This window comes from Diabrotica virgifera, chromosome 7, assembly GCF_917563875.1.
Source record: "Diabrotica virgifera virgifera chromosome 7, PGI_DIABVI_V3a".
NCBI classification, from domain to species: Eukaryota; Metazoa; Arthropoda; class Insecta; order Coleoptera; family Chrysomelidae; genus Diabrotica; species Diabrotica virgifera.
The window spans coordinates 154,342,496-154,351,634 of NC_065449.1; the positions used below are offsets into that span (position 1 = coordinate 154,342,496).

At 34.8% G+C, this 9,139-nt stretch overlaps 1 long non-coding RNA gene across 1 annotated transcript; it reads left to right on the plus strand.

Annotated features, from left to right (window-relative positions):
* Positions 1-431: 431 nt before the first annotated feature.
* On the plus strand, positions 432-2,466 carry LOC126887714 (uncharacterized). The gene is made up of 2 exons (XR_007699157.1): positions 432-673; positions 1,441-2,466. It is a non-coding gene; the product is annotated as an uncharacterized LOC126887714 (long non-coding RNA).
* Positions 2,467-9,139: the final 6,673 nt, after the last annotated feature.

A 9,139-nucleotide genomic window follows, 5' to 3' on the forward strand; every position in this document is an offset into this window, starting at 1 on the left:
CAAGGGGTTGTAGAAAATGTAAAATGTGAGTTTGACTGTGTTGCTACCTCTACATTGTACATATTATGTGCGAAATGCATATGGCATAATTAAAAGTACACCTGTTTCGCTACAATATGCAACTGACATCGAAAATCTCTCCAGTTTAAAATAAATAAACGTACATACATACTCAACTAACTGTAAATTATTATTATTGTCCGCTCGTGCTCGTACGCTGTTGACAAGCAGTGCGACCAACTCAACTAGGTGCTGCGTAGAATGAAATTTCCCACCGGTGGGCCAAGTGTTTTTCATTTTTTTTATTAAAGAAAAAAATGCGGACGCTAATCCGGACATGTCTTTCAAATCCGGACTGTATAACATTCCGTTAACTTCTAATCATTTTTATTGTTATGCGATTTAAATTTTAATAATGTTCCGTTATTAAATTCTACTTGAAACAATTACTAATAAATATTTCGTCTTTCACTGACGTCATCACAAACCTATAGATTAGCAGACCTGTACGTTTTGTACCTTGTGTACTCCTGGCGGTAAACCCATGAACCGTATTGTGACATGGTCGGCGTAGAACGGAAAATAAGATATCACTTTGGTCGGAGACTTCAACCGAATAAGTACCTAGTGGCAGATAACCTATCCACGTAAAAGTGGCGAATATTTCATTCTTGTTTCAAGTCATAGTATTATTTTGAAAAGAAACTATCCAAGTTTATTACGTATGTGTTTAATGGGCTGAAGAAACGAGGTTGGAGGTTCGCAGCAGTGAGTTGTGGTTTATCTGGTAAATGATTTTTTTAACACGCTACTATAACGCCATATTTGTTTTTTGTCTTATTTGACGTCTTCAAAAAATTTTACTATTAAATCTTGCAGTGAGCTTATTAATTCAGTCTGGTATCTTTTAACTATTTCATTGTATGTAATATCCACTCAGAGGGAAAGTATTTTGTCATAAATCTTATAAAATTATCTCTCTTAATTTGTGGGGTTATGTTACATCACATATTACCCAATTCCAATTTTATATATTATAATCATGAAGTTCTGAAACATAGTAAATTCCGTACATCATATCCACCGATTCTGTTCCGATATTTGGTATTTTCATAAATTCTTACACTACTTTGGCATTATTCCATATCATTTAATAACTATACTATTTTTTATGAGAAGCTATTTCCAAAATAAATATATTCAGCATTTAAATTTTAGACTTACTTGTCTACATATTATCGAGTCAAGGCCATTTTATATGCCAATCTTATGACAAGGTCACCAAATAGTCTAGTGGAAGATTGTTTTTTCCTTTCTAATGAGATAGCTTTTTCTGATTCTTCTTTATTCTAAATAAAAACTTCCTGATTTTTTTTTCTTTCTCTGACTTTTCCCTACATTATTACAAGGAAGTAAAACCAGGATTCTATTTGTTTTTAGCCACTGGGGAAAATCTTTTAACTACTCCTACCACCTGAGAAGGACCGCTTTTCGACCAAGTCACCTAGGGGACAAGTACTAGAGGAACATGTAATTTTTGTTCTTCATTATCCTGCATTTTGGAGAATTGCTGTGTTACGGTTGACTGCGTAGCACCATTCTGTGCTTAAGACTTTACTGAGAAGTAGTAAGGAAAACTTGTGGGGACAATATCAGGTCAATCGGGTTTGTTTCGGGAACTTTTTATATTTAACAGTGCAATAGTTATCTACCTATACCAGTACACTTATACACTTATTTTTTTTATAATATCCAGAACATTTAAGTAATTAACATACACATAATTCAATAGCGCTCCCACACCTGTATGTCTCTTTGTAAAAGAGGATAATTTGGGCCCAAATAACCTTTTCCCATACAGTAGTTCCTTACATTTATTTTTTATTAATATTATTAGACTTGTTTCCCATATTTTTCATATAACTATATATATATTTTAATATTATTAGCTTGTTTCTTGTAATTTAAATTCCCAATTTGTTTGCTTAACTTAAATTCATTTGTTATTAAATTAAATTCAATCCCTAATCCCTATCCCTTCAGGATAGCTATTAGTTTTACTTGGTCATTATTAAAAACCACGAGTCAGAAAAAGGATCTTTATCATCCAGGACTGCGTTGGTTCAGTTAGGTGTTGCCTATTCAACTCATTGAGTTATATATATTTGTATGGTTCATCCTAGGTAGGTATTTTAGTATTGATTTCTTGTAGTATTTAACGTTGCTGTACGTATTACAATCGTACGATTATTTGGTGAAGGTTGTTGTTTAACCTTAGTGTAAGTTGGGGGTACGCTCCATATAAGAGCTACCCCAGTACTAATGTAATTATAGTTGTATACTCATATTCAGATAAGTAGTTAAGTCAAATTGTCATTTTAGAGTTACATAGGTTGTATTTTTTCTAACTCAGAGGTTGTCAATAATCTAGGTAGTTATATTTTAATAAATATTTATTTGTTTGTATATCAATTATTTTTTTCCCATTTTTGAATTTAATAATTTAATATATTGAATAATTTACAGCAGTGTAAGATACCTGGGAGTTCGGTCCATCCCTACTTCTGGCGCCCGCAATTTAGTCTATTTTATTTATCTCTTATATTTTTCTATTTTTATTATATTAATATTTATTCTATCTATTTTATAAGCCTCTCTTTTTATATTCATATTTCTGGTTCTAGTCATCATCCCTCTTTAGTTTAAGCTACTGTTCTTCGACAGGCATGCAAACGAGCCGTACCCATCCTTGAGTGTCAAGTCGTTCTCTTGCATTTCTTGCTAGCCAATTCTATTTAGTTTGCCTCTGTCTCCCCATACTTCTATTATCAGTTCCTCACCCACTCACTCATTTCACCTTAGCATTCTAGTTCTACAAATACTACTGCAAAGTAGTTATTTGTTACATTGGCGCCCAACGTGGAGTTCTGTTGTTTGCTGGAATTGTCACCAGTCTAATCATAAGTTCAATGATTGTGGTATCCCACAAACTCGTATTTTCTGCCACGGTTGCGGTAGGGAAAATACTCTCAAAAGAAATTGTTTTAAGTGTTCGGGAAACGAAATGTCGGAGGTCCGTCCCCTGAGCGTTTCTCCGTCCAACACCCAATCAGGGAATCAAACCCCATCAGAAAACGAGACCGCTGGCCCAAGCACACCCAGCAACTCAAACCCATCTTCCAGTCGGAAAGGGTAGAGAGTATCATTCAAGAAACAAGCACACACCACAAATCAAAATCAGTCCAGAAATTAACTTTGAGTCAGGATACGTTGAATTCGCAGGATTCACATGATTACAAACCCACAAATTCTTCTTTAATGAGTAGTGTTAAGTATAATGTTTTTGATAGTGAAGTAGTTCCATATAACGGTTGTAGCCAACCAAATATTTTAGATTTAGATATTAATTCTTTATTGGTTAGGAAACAAAATGATAATAGGCCATATTTACCTATCCAAATTTTAGGACAATCGTGTTTAGCTTTATTAGATAGTGGCTCTAATATTTCGTTGATAGGAGCACATTCATTAAATTTATTGAAAAATGCTAATATTCCCATTATGCCCATTTCATCCTTGCAAGTATCTACAGCAGATGGTACAGTTCAGTCTATTACAGGCAAACTACAAATTGAAATCACAGTGGCAAATTTATGTAGGCAAATTACATTTTATGTTATTCCTTCTGTACAGAATTCTATAATTTTAGGTATGGACTTTTTCAATGCTTTTAATAGCACTTTAAGTTGTTCTGATTTTTCTTTTTCCATATCTGAATTCAATCTGTCTACCCTTAGTGCTATACATGATTTTTCCAGTTTATCTAGTTCTGAACAAAGGCAATTGGAGAATATGATCTCTCAGTTTACTACTATTTCTTCAAATGACAAACTAGGCCGTACTTCATTAATATCTCACACTATTGAGGTGGGAAATCCTACTCCTTTCAGATTATATCAGTATCCCATACCTCAAGCCTGGCAGGCAGATTTAGAAAAAGAAGTAGATTCGATGCTTGCTTTAAATATCATAGAACATTCAACGTCGTCCTATTGTTCCCCACTCTGGTTAACAAAGAAGAAGGATGGATCCTTCAGGATCTGCTTTGATGGTCGAAAACTAAACAGTATCACCACTAACAGGGATGCTTATCCAATTCCCCGAATTGATGTGATTTTGAGCAAACTTCAGAATGCCAAATACATCTCTTCGATAAATTTGTCTAAGGCCTTCTTACAGATCCCATTGAGTGAAGAGAGCAAGAAATATACTGCTTTCGCTGTCAGTGGTAAAGGATTATTCCAGTTTGTCACCATGCCTTTTGGTCTTGTTTCTGCTCCTCAGACAATGTGTCGTCTGATGGATTTAGTCATTGGTCCACAGTTAGAGCCCTATGTTTTCTATTATTTGGACGATATTTTAGTAGTCACTCCCGATTTTTCCCTTCATATGGAAATTTTAGATAAATTGTTTTTACGTCTTAAGGAAGCTAATCTAACAATTAATCTGGATAAGTGTCAGTTTGTCGCCCTAGTCTTAAGTTTTTGGGTTATGTTGTTGATAATCAGGGTCTAAGGACTGATCCTGAGAAAATAGTTGCTATTAAGAATTTTCCTATACCTAAGACCACCACCCAAGTCCGTAGGATATTGGGAATGTGTGGATATTACCGCCGGTTTGTACCTTCGTACTCTACCTTGTTATCACCTCTTACGGATCTTTTGAAGAACAGGAAAAAGGGGCAGACCATTACCTGGACTCCTGAGGCCGATGAAGCTTTTAGGCGCGTTAAAGAGGCTTTAACTAGCGCACCAGTCATGATGTCACCTAATTTTAATGAGCATTTTTATTTGATGACTGATTGCTCTAATACTGCTTCTGGTGGCGTATTGTTCCAGTTGAAAGATGGCTTGGAACATCCCATAGCTTACACGAGTAAGAAATTGAATAAGGCCCAGAAAAACTATTCCACCACTGAGAAAGAACTCTTAGCTATCATACATGGGTTAGAAGCATTTCGTTATTATTTAGAGGGCCGTAATTTCACCATAATTACGGACCATAGTTCCTTGGTATGGCTTCATAGTATGAAAAACCCATCTCAGAGACTTTCCCGATGGATATGCAAACTGGCGGCTTATTCATATAAGATTGTTCATCGAAAGGCCAACGGGGTAGTGGTTGCTGATGCTCTTTCCCGTGTTCATGATCTTAATGTATTAGATTTGTCCACCTTAACTCCTGACGAGTGGTATCAGAATATGATTGATAGGGTTACTCAAGACCCACAAAATTATCCTGATTTTAAGGTAGAGAACAATATACTGTACAAACATATCTTAAGTCCTATAGAGGCCTTATCCAATATGTCAGATTGGAAAATAGTTGTACCTACGCCAAATAGGGAGAACATATTACGTATGTTTCATGATGAAGTTACTGCTGGACATTTTGGTTTTTATAAAACTTTTCATCGTATTGCCGAATTATATTATTGGCCTGGCATGCGCAAGTCTATCAAAAAGTATATTTCTAAGTGTTTAGTTTGTGCGACTTGTAAACCCAGTAATTTACCACAAGCTGGACTCATGGGTTCCTTTAGGAACATTAATTTTCCTTGGCAGATGATCTCGTTGGATCTCATTGGACCCTATCCTCGTAGTTATAAGGGTAATACTTACTGCTTGGTAGTTGTGGATTATTTCACCAAATTTCCTGTAGTTTGTCCTCTTCGTCAGGCCACAACTCCAGCAATTTTGAAACATTTAGAGGAACAAGTCTTTTTGTTGTTTGGTGTTCCCCAAATTGTGTCATGTGACAATGGTCCTCAGTTTGTTTCGAAGGCTTTTAAAGACCTTCTAACTAAATATAAGGTTCAGAAGACCTTCTATAATGCTGCCTACCATCCTCAAGCCAATCATACTGAGAGAGTGAATCGCAGTATTGTCACAGCCCTAAGGTCCTATACATTCCCAGATCACAGAGCTTGGGAGGATCAATATATCCATTCCATAGCTCAAGCCATAAGGACCTCTGTCCATGAGGTTACCCAATGTTCTCCTGCATATCTCAATTTTGGTAGAAATGTTGCTTTATCTGGTGACTATTTTGGTGCAATTTCAGACACTTCCACAAATCTACCTCAGATATCCGATAACCTTCATCGCTTAGATGATCTCCAGACTCTACCTCAAATTTTTTCTGACATTCGCAAGAAGTTAAAAACTTCCTATCTAAGGAACCAGCAGCAGTATAACTTGAGGAAAAGAGATCTGCGATTCTTCGTTGGAGATAGAGTGTTGAAGCGAAACTTTGTGAAGTCCAATAAGGGTGATGCTATTTCGGCAAAATTTTGCCAGAAATATATTCCTTGTACGGTCGTGAAGGTAATATCTCCGTTAGTTTATGAATTGAAGGACAATGCGACTAACAAACGAATTGGACAATTTCACGTAAAGGATTTACTGCCTGATAACACCAGGGATGAAGTTGATTCGTCATCTTCGGAAGAAGATTAACTCTATAGGGTTTTTAGAGCTAACCTCTTCCTCTATTTGTCTTTAGCTCAATCCTTATTATGATTTGATATTTTAGTTTAATATTTTATTCACCAGATAGAGCAGGTACAATTTTTATCTTTTGGCATTGTTGTTAGATGGCTTCCAATTTATGAATCATTAGGTTAATTATTTATGTAGTACTCTTATGCATGAGCTTATCAATTTTTTTTCATTATTAATGTTGCACTTTAATTATTATGAATCAACATTTTTAATTACTAACCCTGTCAGTTGGATCATCTAGTTAATAAGAACCTACTTGTATTTTTTAGTATGTGCACATCACCCCTTAGCATAGGAGGGATGTTGATTATTGTATATTTAAGTATATATTTGAATATGTAGGCTCATACAAGTACGTTGGTTTAATATTGATATTTATTATGGAACTATGGAACTAACAATATTATACACTACTTATCTTAGGTTGTATGTTGTATTTTTGATATTTGATTACATCCTATTTTTTTATATATCTTTTATCTTGTTATTGGATTTGCCATATTGGAAAGATGTTGTGGTTTTTAATTTGATATTGGTTTACTTTATCCACATTTGTCACGGATATCTTTGTAATCATTTATATCGTTATGCCCTACACTGTATGATTCTGTAATTAGGTTGGAATTTTGATGTATGTATGGATTTCTTCTTATGAACTAGTCTGCCAATGCTTTGTCAATGCTAGCTAATGAATCCGTGGGTTCGAAGTTCAGCAACTGGCCATTGCTATACGACTTCGTAATCTGTGTTTTCATGGCAGAGTACGCAGAAGTCTATTCGTCATCACATAGTGTATTTAGTCCAATTATTCCATTTACCTTTTTATAGGTTGATAGGGAAGTTTACTTAGTTTATATTTTATCTCCTATTTCATAGTATGTTAAACCTTGACCGTTGATGGTAAATATTCTAGTGTACACGTATTTATCAATCAATGCTTTGTTTTTCCCTATACATCGTAGGTTTATTTAATTCAGTATTGAGGGTGTTTCGACAAATTAATTGTTTCTTTTTATTTCATTCCCTCTTCTTTCCTGAGGCATTAGTTTTGTCATTTAGATTCAGGGATATTTCCTGGATAATTCTATGTATGCGAGAGCGCATGAATCTACAGTTTTATTCAAAATTGGTTGCTCGTTCTCGTTATATTTTTTTTTCTATCATGTATCATGGTGTCATAGACCTTGTCAGTTCACCATTTAGATTTTATTATTACAATTGGTACGTTATCTGTATCTCTTATTCCCATGCATCTATTGTAGCTACATGCTATAGCTAGTGAACAACAACACGTACCAATTTTTGTTAGTCAACGACTTACTTTAGTCGATAGACCTAATTTAATTTATTTAGTATTAGTGAGAATTGGTACACAAATCTTCCTGATCGTTCTTCTTTGGATATGCTCTTATAAATCTGGTGTCCATTGATAGTCCGATTTTGGATAAAGCGTCCGAGTCCTCACTTATTTTGTTTATTTAGTTGTATAGGCTCGTATACCAGTTGTGGTTGTACATAGGCCTAATTAATTTATGTGATTTAGTATTGGTTGATTTAGTATTGGTGCGAATTGGTCCATAAATCTTCCTGGTCGTCCTTCTATGGATATGCTTTATGAATCTGGTGTCCATTGATAGTCCGACTTTGGATTAAGTGTCCGATTCCACATTTATTTTGATTAATGAGTTTTAGATAACTTTAATATGCTTACTATTTGTATTATTTGGCACTGGTGAGAATTGTTCCATAAATATTCTCGATTGTTCTTCTCTGGATATGCTATTATGAATCTGGTGTCCATTGGTAGTTCAATTTTGGATTAAGTGTTCGATTCTTCACTGATTTTAGTTTTGATTTTTTTTGTCATACTTTAGTATATTTACTTGTGTTATGGTGCGAATTGGCTCATACCTTGGCCTGGTTGTTCGTCCTTGGATATACCATCTATAAATTTGATGTCCATGGATAGTTCAATTTTGGATTTAGTGCCAGTTCGACATTTATTTGTCATTATGAACTTTAGTATATTATTTAGCTTATGTTTAGGCTTTCAGAAAAAATGTCGATGACATTTTAATATGACTTCAAGTCATCTTTTGCGATTCATAGTTTTGGTGTAGTGATCATCCTTCTTTCCCTTGATCCTTAATTTGTGGTTACTCATAGTCTTGCGGATCACCGTAGAATGATAGATTATTACCACTTAGTTATGATAATTTGAATGTAAAAAAAAGTAGGAGGGGATTATAACATTCCGTTAACTTCTAATCATTTTTATTGTTATGCGATTTAAATTTTAATAATGTTCCGTTATTAAATTCTACTTGAAACAATTACTAATAAATATTTCGTCTTTCACTGACGTCATCACAAACCTATAGATTAGCAGACCTGTACGTTTTGTACCTTGTGTACTCCTGGCGGTAAACCCATGAACCGTATTGTGACATGGTCGGCGTAGAACGGAAAATAAGATATCACTTTGGTCGGAGACTTCAACCGAATAAGTACCTAGTGGCAGATAACCTATCCACGTAAAAGTGGCGAATATTTCATTCTTGTTTCAAGTCATAGTA